The 14158-nt window shown below is 48.7% G+C and overlaps 1 protein-coding gene across 5 annotated transcripts in view; it reads left to right on the top strand.

Moving 5' to 3' along the window:
* Window positions 1-1000: 1000 nt before the first annotated feature.
* armc9 (armadillo repeat containing 9) overlaps window positions 1001-14158 on the top strand; it is a 211316-nt gene continuing 198158 nt past the window's right edge. For all 5 annotated transcript variants that reach the window (XM_072474273.1, XM_072474271.1, XM_072474272.1 and 2 more), the window contains exon 1: window positions 1001-1141. The gene's annotated coding sequence lies outside the window, so the exon portion shown is untranslated. The remainder of the gene's footprint in view (window positions 1142-14158) is intronic.

Here is a 14158-nt window from a genome sequence, read left to right as displayed (position 1 = left end):
ACCTGTAACTTGTCAGGTTAAAACCACAGAAAGCACAAAGTAGCTTGCGGGTACTTGTGCACAAAACACAGAAAGCTAGCACACAGGTGCAGCAGGTAACCAGAGCGGCTAATGGAATCTTGGTCCTTATTTCAAGGGGGTTGGAGTGGAAGAGTGGGGAAGTTTTGCTGCAACTGTACGAGGTACTGGTGAGACCATATCTGGAGTATTATGCGCAGTTTTGGTCTCCTTATTTGAGGGAAGATATTATTTCATTGGAGGTGGTTCAGAGAAGATTTACTAAGATGATTTCTGGCGTGGAGGGATTGGCTTAGGAGCAAAGATTAAACAGGCTGGAACTCTTCTCACTGGAATTTAGAAGAATGAGAGGTGATCTCATTGTAACATACAGGATTCTCAAGGGGCCTGACAGAGTAAATGGTGAGGGATGTTTCCCCCTCATGGGAGTGTCTAGGATCAGAGGGCATAGTCTCAGAATAAAGGGCTGCCAATTTAAGACTGAGATGAGGTGGAATTTCTTCTGAGGGTTGTGAATCTTTCAAACTCCTTGCCTTGTGTATACTTAAGGCTGAAATTTATAAGATTCTTGATCAGTAAGTGAATCAAGGGTTACTTGGAAAGGGCAGGAAAGTGAAGGTGTGTAATGTCGCGCAACCATGATCCTATTGAATGGTGGAGCAGGCTCGAGGGTCCGAACGGCCTACTCCTGTTCCTATTTCTTCTGGTCTTATTCCCCTCCCTCTATTGTGCGACTGGCATTCGGAATTTAGCTGAAGGTGGACCTGGCGAATATTTCTCGACGCCCACCAGTCAAAACTGAGCTGAAGTCATAAAATTCATTCAAACATTATAAAAACCACGGGAGTGAGGAGGCTTGGCAGCATGTCGGTTTGTGCCGAGCTTATTGGATTGACAGCTTCCCTCCTCCCTGCTGCGTTGACGATCCGGCAGCTTTTGCCCAGGGAGGGCGGGGCCGAGGACCAGCCACTTTGCGACACCTTACGACCGGGCTTGGCGGAGGTTCGCTGTTGTTTGCCGTCGGGGGCCCAGGTTGTCAAGGAGCCACTTCCGGTCACTGGCTGGCCGTTGATTGCCATGAATGGGATTTAGTGGAGTGGCTGATCGGAGCGGAGAGTTCAAGGTATTAACAATACATTATTGTATATTCATAGCTGTGGAAAACTGAGGGCCAGCTCCATTGACAGGGCTCACGTTGCCATTTACTGTTCAGGCTCCAGTCACCAGCAGCTTTACCTTTAAACAGGCGCCTCATGATTCTAATAGGTTTGCCCTTTCTGATGACACCAGGTTCCACCTTAAGTGGTGCGGACCCAAGTAGCAGTGCCTCCTCTTTAAAAGGGCACAACTACAATAACAACAAACACAATGGGCTGGATTCTCCAAAAATGGGGCTATGTCGGGGGGACATAGGCAGGCAGAAAAAGGTTGGCGTTTCACGCTAGACTTTACTTAAAAAAATTAAGACCTACCTGCAGGGGGCTGGCAGAGCCCCGGAGTGCTTCTCGCAGAGGTCCCGTGCATGCGCACGGAGGTAGCCACCAGCAGCGGCGCCGAATGCGATGGCAGACTCAGCCGGCGGACCTGGACCAACAAAGAAGGTCCCAACCATCTGCCCTGGGCCGCTCCATCAAACCCACCCGATGAGTCGCCCCGGCTGCCCATAAGGCCCCCCCCCCCCGTACTTGATTCCCCCCGCCACCTCACCAGGGCGACTGCGGACTGAGTCCAGACCGGCCAGATGTGGTTAGAACCACGGCATTGGGAATTCGGCCTGTCGGGACCGGAGTATCGATGGGAGGGCGTCTGTCAATTCGCGCGCGAGCGATTCTCCGGGGATCGGAAAATCGCGGGAGTGGCGCCGGGGGCGATTCTCGCGTAAAGGTTGGTTCTCCACCCCCGCGCCAAATGTGATTTCAGCGTGGGCCTGCGGAGAATCTAGCCCAACATGCATTTGTATAGAGGCAGGTTAGCATAGTGGTTAGCACTGTTGCTTCACTATTGCTTCACAGCGCCAGGGTCCCGCATTTGTTTCCCGGCTTGGGTCACTGTGTAGAGTCTGCGTGAATTTCCTCCGGGCGCTCCGGTTTCCGCCCACAGTCCATAGATGTGGATTAACCATGATCAATTTCCCCTTAGTGTCCAAAAGGTTAGGTTAGGTGTGGTTGGGCAGCATGGTGACACAGTGGGTTATCCCTGCTGCCTCACAGCGCTGATGTTCCAGGTTCGATCCTGGCTCTGGGTCGCTGTCCGTGTGGAGTTTGCATATTCTCCCCGTGTTTGCGTGGGTTTCGCCCCCACAACCCAAAAGATGTGCAGATTAGGTGGATTGGTCACGCTAAATTGCCCCTTAATTGGAAAAAAAAAGGTTAGGTGTGGTTACTGGGTTAAGACGATATGGTGGTGGCTTGACCTTAGGTAGCATACCCTTTCGGAGGGTCTGTTTAGACTCGATGGACCAAACGGCCTCATTCTGCACTGTAGTGATTTTAACGAGCCACATAAGGCGATTTTAGACCAGATGACTAAAAGCTTGCTCAAAGAGTTTTCTATGAACAAGTGTCTTAAAGGAGGATCAGGTTAAAGTCCAAAAGCTTTGTTTTGAATCATTAGCTTTCAGAGCGTAGGTGGTTGAAGATGCATGAACAGGTGGGTTCCACAAACACATGTATAGACAAAATCAATGATCCAAGATGATACTTTGAATATGAGTTTTTGCAGGTAATTAAGTCTTTACAGGTCCAGACGGTTCGACTGGAGACGGGTAAACACAGGTTTAAGACAAGTGAATTGTCTCAAGCCAGGACAGTTGGTAGGATTTCGCAAGTCCAGGCCAGATGGTTGGGGGGGGGGGGGGGGGGGGGTGAATGTAATGAGACATGAATCCGAGGTCCTGGTTCCTGCATGCGGAACTTGGCTATCAGTTTCTGCTTGGCGATTCTGACGCGTGTCCTGAGGCCGCCTTGGAGAACGCTTATCCGAAGGTCAGAGGTTGAATGTCCTTGACTGCTGAAGTGTTCCCCGACTAGAAGGGAACGTTCTTGCCTGTCAATTGTCGTGCGATGTCTGTTCATCTGTTGTCGCAGCGCCTGCATGGTTTCGCCAGTATACCACGCCTTGGGACATCCTTTCCTGCAGCGTATGAGGTAGACAACGTTGGTCGAGTCGCACAAGTATGTACCACCTACCTGGTGGGTGGTGTTCTCACGGGTATTGGTGGTACCCATATCAATGAGTTGGAAGGTCTTGCAGAAGTTGCCATGGCAGGGTTGTGTGATGTCGTGGTCGCTGTTCTCCTGAAGGCTGGGTAGTTTGCTGCAAACAATGGTCTGTTTGAGGTTGTGCGGTTGTTTGAAGGCAAGTAGTGGGGCTGTGGAGATGGCCTTGGCAAGATATTTGTCTTCATCAATAACGTGTTGAAGGCTGCAAAGAAGATGTCGTTGTTTCTCCGCTCCGGGAAAAACTGGACGACGAAGGGTACTCTGTCGGTTGATCCCGTGTTTGTCTTCTGAGGAGGTCGGTGTGGTTTTTTCCTGTGGCGCGTTGGAACTGTCGATCAATGAATTGCGCGCCATATTCCATTCTTACGAGGGCGTCTTTCAGCATCTGTAGATGTCTATTACGTTCCTCCTCGTCTGAGCAGATCCTGTGTATACGGAGGGCTTGTCCATGGGGGAATGGCTTCTTTCATGTGTTTAGGGTGGAAGCTTGAGAAGTGGAGCATCGTGAGGTTATCCGTGGGCTTGCGGTAAAGCAAAGTGCTGAGATGACCGTCCTTGATAGAGATGCGTGTGTCCAAGAATGCAACCGATTCTGGAGAATCCAGATGGCTACACTCCCTCCTTGTGATCCTCCACGCGAAGCGTGAAGGACCACATTACCGCGTCGTCTTTGTTCTCCTCCCAAGTCGGGCACCCATAAGCACTGACAGGCTCTACACTGCTCTGTCCTATGAATTTTACCTAAATTATTTTATGTACATACATCATTATAAAATTCTACGGGGCGCTATGACATTCAGGCATGCATTACAAAATAAAAAACTGGAACCTCTAACTAAACTATCCTTAATCAAAATAATTTACAACATTTTAAACTGTACAATAGCAGCAACACAGGTCTCTCTGGCTTGGCAGTCAAGCACAGAGTTTTACATGTCTTTATTAGAACAAAACGAACACACACAAAAACGGATGTACTTTAATTCACTTAAAGGGGTTGGGGGGGTCTGTTGAAGTCTGAAAATAGGGGATCTGAAGGTGTATACCGGGGTGCGGGAGGCTTTCCTTCGCCGTTTCCTGAGTCTAAGGGTCTGAACGACACTGCAGAGTATCGCCAGTACTAACAGTGCTTCTACAACGTAGGACAGGGAATACCAGGTGATGAACTTGTCACAACAAGTCGGTGTATCGGTCACTACCTCGGGTACATTGTATGGCAGGAGTGGGAAACATTCACGGCCTTGTGTGGTAGCGGTCGGGGGGGGGGGGGGGGTAGCGTCTGCGTGCAACTGGAGGGATCCCGCTATGATCCAACTGTAGAGCATGATGGTTGGCTTCATCTTTCCTTCTTTCTTTCTTCTTTTCTTCTTTTCTTCTTCTTGAGGCTTCTGGAGTTCTATAGACATAAGCATAATTTCTGTTATTATCTTGTTCAAGATCTTGTGTGTCTATCTGGCTGCCTTTTATTGCCAATTACCCATTATAATTGGTCACTATCTGTGACTCCCTCATTTAAAAAAAAACAAATATTTGGGACAAGACAGTGCCGTATGTGCTCTACTCGAGTGTAGCTGACCAGAGGGGGGTCCTCAGGCAGGACGGGGACCAGTGCCATTTCTCCACTGCCCTGAGCAGTGGAGAACAGTAAGAATATGTGGTCGTCGTGGGCGTTGCATTTGTTGCTAACTTCTACCTTCAAAGCAGAAGAGCAGTTATGATTGGTTGTCTGCCGACAAACTTGTTCCATTAACTGCCAGTGGGCGTTAAAAGAGTGGTGGCGTGGGGCCATGAAAACTTCAAATTGACAAACAACATTTAACCTTCACAGTAACAAACAAACATACATTACAAACATGGTGCAGGTTCCATCAGAAAGGACACTGTAAATCTCACATCGGTTCCTTTTTACCATCATCTGGACACCTCATTGCTCTAAAGCGAACAGAGTCGCAAAGGGATTCGTTTGGTGGGTGTCAGACTCTATGTCATCATCTTCTCCCGGCTGCCATACTCTTTTTTTTAAGAATATTTTATTGAAAATTTTTGGTCAACCATCACAGTACATTGTGTATCCTTTACACAATAATATAACAGTATAAATAACAATGACCTGTTTTATAAACAAAGAATAAATAATATATAACAAAAACAAAAACTAAAACTAAATGGCAACTGCCTTGTCTCAGATAAACACTCTCCAAAAATATGGTTTAACAATCCAATATACAATTATTTATAGCAACGACCTATACATATTATACATATATATTAATAACCCTGAGACTCCTTCTGGTTCCTCCCCCCCCCCCCCTCCCCCCTGGGCTGCTGCTGCTGCCTTCTTCTTTTCCATTCCCTCTATCTTTCTGTGAGGTATTCGACGAACGGTTGCCACCGCCTGGTGAACCCTTGAGCCGATCCCCTTAGGACGAACTTAATCCGTTCCAGCTTTATAAACCCTGCCATGTCATTTATCCAGGTCTCCACCCCCGGGGGCTTGGCTTCCTTCCACATCAACAGTATCCTGCGCCGGGCTACTAGGGACGCAAAGGCCAAAACATCGGCCTCTCTCGCCTCCTGCACTCCCGGCTCTTGTGCAACCCCAAATATAGCCAACCCCCAGCTTGGTTCGACCTGGACCCCCACTACTTTCGAAAGCACCTTTGTCACCCCACCCAGAACCCCTGTAGTGCCGGACATGACCAGAACATGTGGGTGTGATTCGCTGGGCTTCTCGAGCATCTCGCACACCTATCCTCTACCCCAAAAAATTTACTGAGCCGTGCTCCAGTCATATGCGCCCTGTGTAACACCTTAAATTGAATCAGGCTTAGCCTGGCACACGAGGACGATGAGTTTACCCTACTTAGGGCATCCGCCCACAGCCCCTCCTCAATCTCCTCCCCCAGCTCTTCTTCCCATTTTCGGCTGCCATACTCTTGACTGGAGTAGGTGCGCTAAAGCTGCTCGGGGCGAATTGGGGTCCATCTCATCATTCCGGATGAGCCTGAATGAATTGTCTCGGTGCCAAAATTTTGTATCGAGGTTGGAGCTGCTAGGGTTTAATCCGTAATCATCAGGCGGTGGGTCTGGATCAGGGGCTTTAATGTACGTTATCTCGAAGGGGTCGCTGGAATCATGTTCGGAATCGCTGGGAGTGGGGCCTGGTGCAGGGGTATAATCGTAGCGTGGTGTGCTGGGGCTATCGCTATCGCTGTCGCTGCTGGTTGAAGGAAGAGAGAGGCGGAGTGGTGCCTCTGGGGGTGGAGTCAAAGTTGTGCCTGAGGATGGGCTGGACAGGTTGGGGGAGGATAGGAATACGTCGTTCATAGGCGGGGCGTGCTCATCGGCTGCTGCAAGCGAGATGTGGTGTGCATGGTTATTCTGCAAGCCATAAGCCTTAAGCTGGTTTATGTGGAACCACGCAGACTTGCCATTCGGATAGGTGATCTTATACAGAGGGGCTGACTTTGTCAGAGATGGAGTGCGGTCCGGAAAATTTGGGGGAACGGAATGAACTGGGGTTGTATAGGGATAGCATCACTTGCCCTACTGCAAACTCGGTGGCGTATACCGTTTTATCAAAGCAAGCTTTGCTTTGTTTCTTCCGTGTGCCAAGCCTGACGGCTGCTGCAAGCTGGGCGGCCTTCACATTTTCAATAACCTGTTGTACTGCTTTCTCATGTGTGAGGGCGGTGACTGTGGGGCTGGCCAAATCCAGTCCTAATACATATTCTGTACCTTTCATGGGGCGTCCGGTCATGAGGGTGTGGGGGGTGTATCCTGTGGACATGGATACTGTGTTTCGAATTAACATTAATGCAAATGGGCGAGCTGTGTCCCAGGTGCTGTTGTGTTGTTGCACCATTTTTCTGAGGGTCGCTTTTAAAGTTCTGTTCATCCTTTCTACTATGCCGCTCGATTGGGGGTGGTATGCAATATGGAACTTTTGCTTTATTCTGAAAATTGTGAGGACGTTTTTCATCACTCGTCCTGTAAAATGGGAGCCTTGATCGGACTTGTAAAGATGTGCTGTGTTCGGATTTTAGCTGTCGTTTTGGCAGTGTTTGTTCTGGATGGAAAGGCTTCCACCCATTTTGTGAAGGTGTCGATGACCACCAACACATACTTAAAACCAAAGATGTGCAGGGGAGGTGGATTGGCCATGATAAATTAACCTTAGTGTCCAAAATTGCCCTTCGTGTTGGGCATGATATTTTCTATGATATTTCTGCAGGGGGTTAGGGGTTCTATATAGTCGATTTGCAAATTCGTCCAGAGGCCATTAACTGGGCGGGTGTGACTTAGCTGAGCTTTTCTTGCATTTCTGTCCGGATTGTTCTGGGCACAGATTAAGCAATTCTCGATGTAATGTGTAACATTGGCTTTTAAATCAGGCCACCAGCAGAGAGGTCTGAGGTGGGCTAGGGTGGGTTCAATGCCCTGGTGTCCATGATTTTCATGGAATTGACAAATAATTTGATTCCTGTCCTGGCTGGGGACTACATAAATGCCGTATTTTACAATCACACCGTCATGTGTGGTTATCACGTTTTTAAACTTATCATAAGGGGCTGGGAAGTTGCCTTTTAAAACTTCCCTGAGCTGCTCATCTTCCTTTTGAGCCTTTGCCAAATCTTGAATGTTGGTCTGTGAGACCTGAACCGCGTGGACTGGGGCGCTTTTGGGGGGGTTCCAAAAGTGACCATGTCTGGAACCTGCTTTCCCTAGGGTGTCTGCTTTAACGTTACCAGGGGGCGAAGAACGATGATGACTTCGAACTTTGATGATTCCATATTTACGGTCTTTGGCCGTTTTTAGGATATGCTGGAGTAATGGGGCTGAGGGTAGGGGCTTTCCGTCTGCGGAAACGAATCCTCTAGTTTCCCACAGGGGTAGGAATTCGGTTAAACTGTTGCAGACATATAAACTGCCCGAATATATGTCGGCTGGGGTCGGAAACGAGTCGGGGTGATCTACAATGTACGCTATGGCTGCCAGTTCTGCTGCCTGCAAGCCTAAGTGCCAATTTTAACGAAATCTCTTCGAGGGCGCGTCCCTGCGTGTCCTCTACATAAATACCGCAACCGGTAATTCTTTTCCCATATAGAACTGTGGAGGAACCATCCACATAGATTCTCAGGGGTGCGCACGTGTCTGTGGGCTGGGGTCTCTGGGGTGAAGTACCTGGTTTCGGGGGAGCTGACTTTGGTACAAATGGTCCTGTATTATGCTTAGTGGAGATGATCTCATACTCATGTGGGGTACCAGCATATTGTAAATTGTCGGCTAGGAAAGTGTGGGTCTTGGTTCTCTTAACTGTTATGTCCTGTCCCTATAAGAGAAGGGTCCAACGGGCTGCGGGGATCTGGCTGACTGTGCCATACTTAAGTCGACCATCTAGTAGTCGTTGTGTTGGGGTGTGTTCAGTGAGAATGGTGATGGGGTTGAGTCCTGTAATGTAGGCGAAGTATTGTACTGCCCAAAAGACTGCGAGCAGGTGCCTTTCGCAGGCAGAAAATCCTTGCTTGACTGGATCTAATATGTGTGAGGCGTATGCCACGGAGCCTAATCGATCATGTCGTTCTTGGAGGAGCACGGCCGAAAGGGTTTGGTCGGTAGTTGCAACCTCAATTGCGTACGGGGAAAGTGGATCTGGGACCTGTAATGCGGGGGCTGTGCTGAGGGCTCTTTTTAAAGCATCCACGGCATCCATGTGCTGTGGAAGCCATTTCCAAGGTGCTTGTTTCTTGAGAAGTTTGGATAGGGGCGCTGCTTTTGTGGCGAAATCATCGATATGGTTTCGGCAGTAGCCAACCAGTCCTACAAATGACCGGAGGGCTGAGACATTATGGGGCAGGGGTAATTTGACGATCGAGTCGATTCTTTTCTGCTCAATCTTGCATTTGCCATGTGTGATTACTGTACCTAAGTAAATCACTTTTTCCTGTAAATTCTGGGCCTTCTTGGGGTTCACATTACAGCCAATTTGTTGTAGGAGTCCTAAAAGTTCGGCGAGAAGCGAAATGTGGTCTCCCTTTGTGTCCGTCTGTAGTAGCAGATCATCTACATATTGGACCAGACAATATGTAGATATTGTCGGGTCGGGAAAATTTTGCTAATCCATTTGCCAACATGTCGGTGTAAAATGGAGGGGGAGTTGTGGAAGCCTTGTGGAAGGCACGTCCACGTATATTGCTGTCCCTGGAATGCAAATTTGTATTGGCACGCTTTGTCCAATGGAATCGACCAAAAGCCGTTGCTAATGTCTAAAACTCAATTTTGTTTGACTGTGGTCCCTGTTTGAGCATGGTCCTTGGACTCGTGGCTACGGTGGGGGCTGCTACTGGGGTTACTTTGTTCAGTTCCCGGTAATCAATGGTCAGTCGTCATGATCCATCGGGTTTCCTGACGGGCCACATTGGTGCGTTATTTTGTGGAGGCTACTGATCGGAGTACGCCTTGATCAAGCAGACTCTGTATCACTTTTGAGATTTCTCCCTCTGCTTCTTGGGGAAAACCGTACTGCTTTTGGGGTCTGAGGTCAGGACCTGTAATATTCACTGAGCCAGTGATCTTGCCACAGTCGTGCTTGTGCTGTGCAAATGCTGCTTTGTGTTGCTACAGGACTTCCCTAACTTGTTTGTTCTGACTAATGGCTCGAGGGTCGAACCAGAAGTCTCCTACTGCGGTGATCCGATTTTCATACTCTCCAACTGTGAGCGTGGCGGGGGCTCGTGCTGCCCTTGCCATTCTCCACACACATTTATTTACCGGGTCAAGTGAGAGGTTATGGGAGCTCATGAAGTCAATTCCTAAGATGTGTTCGGCTGTCTGGGTAGATCGACCAGAACTACGGGGTGTTTAGTTTTAATGTTCCCTATCTGGATTGCTACAGGGGCTGGGATGTGTCTCTGCTGTAAATGCCCTGTAAAACCGCTGAGTGTAATGGTGTCTGTTGTGGGCCACGTGTCTCGCTGAAACATCGTGGAGGAATTGAGCGTGGTGCGGAACCCTCCTGTGTCCCAAAGGAATTCTACGGGGTGTCCCCGGACTGTGCCTGCCACGACCGATCTACCGGACTTGTCCCAAAGGGTGTCGCAGACCCAAGTTGGGGAGCCCCAACACCGTCAGTTGTTGCCGTTCATATCTGTGTTCTCAGAATGGGCGCTAACACTGTGAATTGGCTTTGCCCTATTCTTATTTAGGGTGCCTGTCTGTTGGTTTCTCTGCTGCTTCTGGGGCGCATTGCACTCTCGTGCATAGTGTCCTAATTGTCCACAATTCTAACACTCCTGGGATTTGGGTTGCTGTGGGCTGTTCCTGCCCTCATTTACCCATGTGGGGTTCTGGTGCGTCCTAACTGGATGCATGTCTGCCTGTTCTTCCTCTGTTTTAACAAATGCGGTTTTGCCTTGGTTGGACTGTTCCCAAGTGCGGGACAATCTTTTCAAAAGCCATTTCTCGTTGTTGTCTTAGGTGTCGTAATTTGCGCAAGCTCTCTGTCCTGCATCTGTCGCATGAGAGACTAGGATGCAAGTCCATTTGGCCATATTACCTGGCGACAAATGGGCGCAGGCTAACTCTCCAAACACCGCTATAAAATGTATCCACAAGTGTCCAGCAAACGCTGTGGGGTGCTATGTCTTCTTTTGCCTACACTTGTTTAGGCCTTCTACGGGGTCTCCTTTGTTATAGCCGATCGCATCTAGGATCGCTGTGTGCATTTCTTGTAGGGTGCTTCCTCCTACATTCTGTGGGTCGGGAAGGGATGCCACGACTGAAGGGTCGAGGCTTAAAACTGAGCTACACTTGCTCCTTTTCATCCAGGCCATACATGTCGCCTGCTGTTTTACTCTAGCAAAGAACTGGTGGGGGTCCGATGTGGGTAGGAACGGTGTTATTTTATCACACGCGTCTCTTAATTGAGTGACGGTTAACGGGGTAGTGTATAGGAAATCTGAGTTTCCTGCTGCTGCGGCCCTGCGATGTGTGGTTATAGGGTTCATAGGGATGTGTTCTGCTTATGCAGTCGGGGGTTGGGGTGCTTTTCGTTTCTGGGGGTTTTCCTGTGTACATGTCTATCTGTGGGCAGTCTCATTTAACTCCTGCCAATCGGGGCCATTTTCCTGATCTAACTGGGGTCCAAACGTGCTCTGAAACCCATTCTGAGCAGAAAGCAGAGATTGCAATTCTGCAATTTGCTTCCGGCACTTTGCGTGATCTACCGAGTTCTGCCTTCGTTCCGTCGTAGAAGTGTGGAGTGCTCGGAAGGCTGCTTTTAAGTCGTTGCACTGTTTCTACAACTGCTCAACTTGTTGTTCGGTTTCCTGTCTTACCAACACCGCGCATTGCGTGTCCTGGTAGGCTTTGTCATATTGGGACTGAAAGATGCTCAAATGGGCGATACAAGATTGGTGTGCCCGCTTGGCATCCTCCACCTCCTTGTCCTTCACCGCTAACTGCTCTCTCAGTTCCTTGTTCTCTCTCTCATATCCACTCACATCTCCTTCACTACTCTTGTCTCTCTCCTCAATCTCTCTACGGAGCGTCCTCACAACCTCCTCTGGGCCTCGCAATTGTGCCAAGCAGGACATGATTGCCATCGGCTTGCAAGCTTTCCCTAAGCTCTTCTTCTGGATCTCTGTCAGGTTCTCCCACCAAGTATGCCCAATACTTCCGGGACCTGTTTCATTATTCGCACAAAAGGGCCATCCTTTCTCTTTGAGGTACTTTCTAATCTCCTCTTCCCATACGGGACACTATCCTACTCTACTGGTCGCGGCGACCTCTAATTCCTGGGGGTTCATAAGCCTTCATTGCCATTTTTCTCTATTCCTGTGGTCACTACCGAATTTGGAACAGGGGGTGATAAAGTGGTGATGTAAACATGGGTACGGCTTACGCTAATTTCCGGCCTACAAAACTCCCGACAGTTTTACGCAACAAAATCTCCTCAGGTTTACCTTATATCCCTGTTAAACAAACAAAGAACAAAGAAATGTACAGCACAGGAACAGGCCCTTCGGCCCTCCAAGCCCGTACCGACCATACTGCCCGACTAAACTACAATCTTCTACACTTCCTGGGTCCGTATCCTTCTATTCCCATCCTATTCATATATTTGTCAAGATGCCCCTTAAATGTCCCTATCGTCCCTGCTTCCACTACCTCCTCCGGTAGTGAGTTCCAGACACCCACTACCCTCTGCGTAAAAAACTTGCCTCGTACATCTACTCTAAACCTTGCCCCTCTCTCCTTAAACCTATGCCCCCTAGTAATTGACCCCTCTACCCTGGGGAAAAGCCTCTGACTATCCACTCTGTCTATGCCCCTCATAATTTTGTATACCTCTATCAGGTCGCCCCTCAACCTCCTTCGTTCCAGTGAGAACAAACCGAGTTTATTCAATCGCTCCTCATAGCTTATGCCCTCCATACCAGGCAACATTCTGGTAAATCTCTTCTGCACCCTCTCTAAAGCCTCCACATCCTTCTGGTAGTGTGGCGACCAGAATTGAACACTATACTCCAAGTGTGGCCTAACTAAGGTTCTATACAGCTGCAACATGACTTGCCAATTCTTATACTCAATGCCCCGGCCAATGAAGGCAAGCATGCCGTATGCCTTCTTGACTACCTTCTCCACCTGTGTTGCCCCTTTCAATGACCTGTGGACCTGTACTCCTAGATCTCTTTGACTTTCAATACTCTTGAGGGTTCTACCATTCACTGTATATTCCCTACCTGCATTAGCCCTTCCAAAATGCATTACCTCACATTTGTCCGGATTAAACTCCATCTGCCATCTCTCCGCCCAAGTCTCCAGACAATCTAAATCCTGCTGTATCCTCAGACAGTCCTCATCGCTATCCGCAATTCCACCAACCTTTGTGTCGTCTGCAAACTGACTAATCAGACCAGTTACATTTTCCTCCAAATCATTTATATATACTACAAAGAGCAAAGGTCCCAGCACTGATCCCTGTGGAACACCACTGGTCACAGCCCTCCAATTAGAAAAGCATCCCTCCATTGCTACCCTCTGCCTTCTCTGGCCTAGCCAGTTCTGTATCCACCTTGCCAGTTCACCCCTGATCCCGTGTGACTTCACCTTTTGTACTAGTCTACCATGAGGGACCTTGTCAAAGGCCTTACTGAAGTCCATAGAGACAACATCTACTGCCCTACCTGCATCAATCATCTTAGTGACCTCCTCGAAAAACTCTATCAAGTTAGTGAGACACGACCTCCCCTTCACAAAACCGTGCTGCCTCTCACTAATACGTCCATTTGCTTCCAAATGGGAGTAGATCCTGTCTCGAAGAATTCTCTCCAGTAATTTCCCTACCACTGAAGTAAGGCTCACCGGCCTGTAGTTCCCGGGATTATCCTTGCTACCCTTCTTAAACAGAGGAACAACATTGGCTATTCTCCAGTCCTCCGGGACATCCCCTGAAGACAGCGAGGATCCAAAGATTTCTGTCAAGGCCTCAGCAATTTCCTCTCCAGCCTCCTTCAGTATTCTGGGGTAGATCCCATCAGGCCCTGGGGACTTATCTACCTTAATATTTTTTAAGACACCCAACACCTCGTCTTTTTGGATCACAATGTGACCCAGGCTATCTACACCCCCTTCTCCAGACTCAACATCTACCAATTCCTTCTCTTTGGTAAATACTGATGCAAAGTATTCATTTAGTACCTCGCCCAATTCCTCTGGCTCCACACATAGATTCCCTTGCCTATCCTTCAGTGGGCCAACCCTTTCCCTGGCTACCCTCTTGCTTTTTATGTACGTGTAAAAAGCCTTGGGATTTTCCTTAACCCTATTTGCCAATGACTTTTCATGACCCCTTCTAGCCCTCCTGACTCCTTGTTTAAGTTCCTTCCTACTTTCCTTATATGCCACACAGGCTTCGT

This window comes from Scyliorhinus torazame, chromosome 14 (assembly GCF_047496885.1).
Source record: "Scyliorhinus torazame isolate Kashiwa2021f chromosome 14, sScyTor2.1, whole genome shotgun sequence".
Taxonomy (NCBI): Eukaryota; Metazoa; Chordata; class Chondrichthyes; order Carcharhiniformes; family Scyliorhinidae; genus Scyliorhinus; species Scyliorhinus torazame.
The sequence above is the reverse complement of the archived record's forward strand: the minus strand, read 5'-3'. Positions and strand labels throughout refer to the sequence as shown.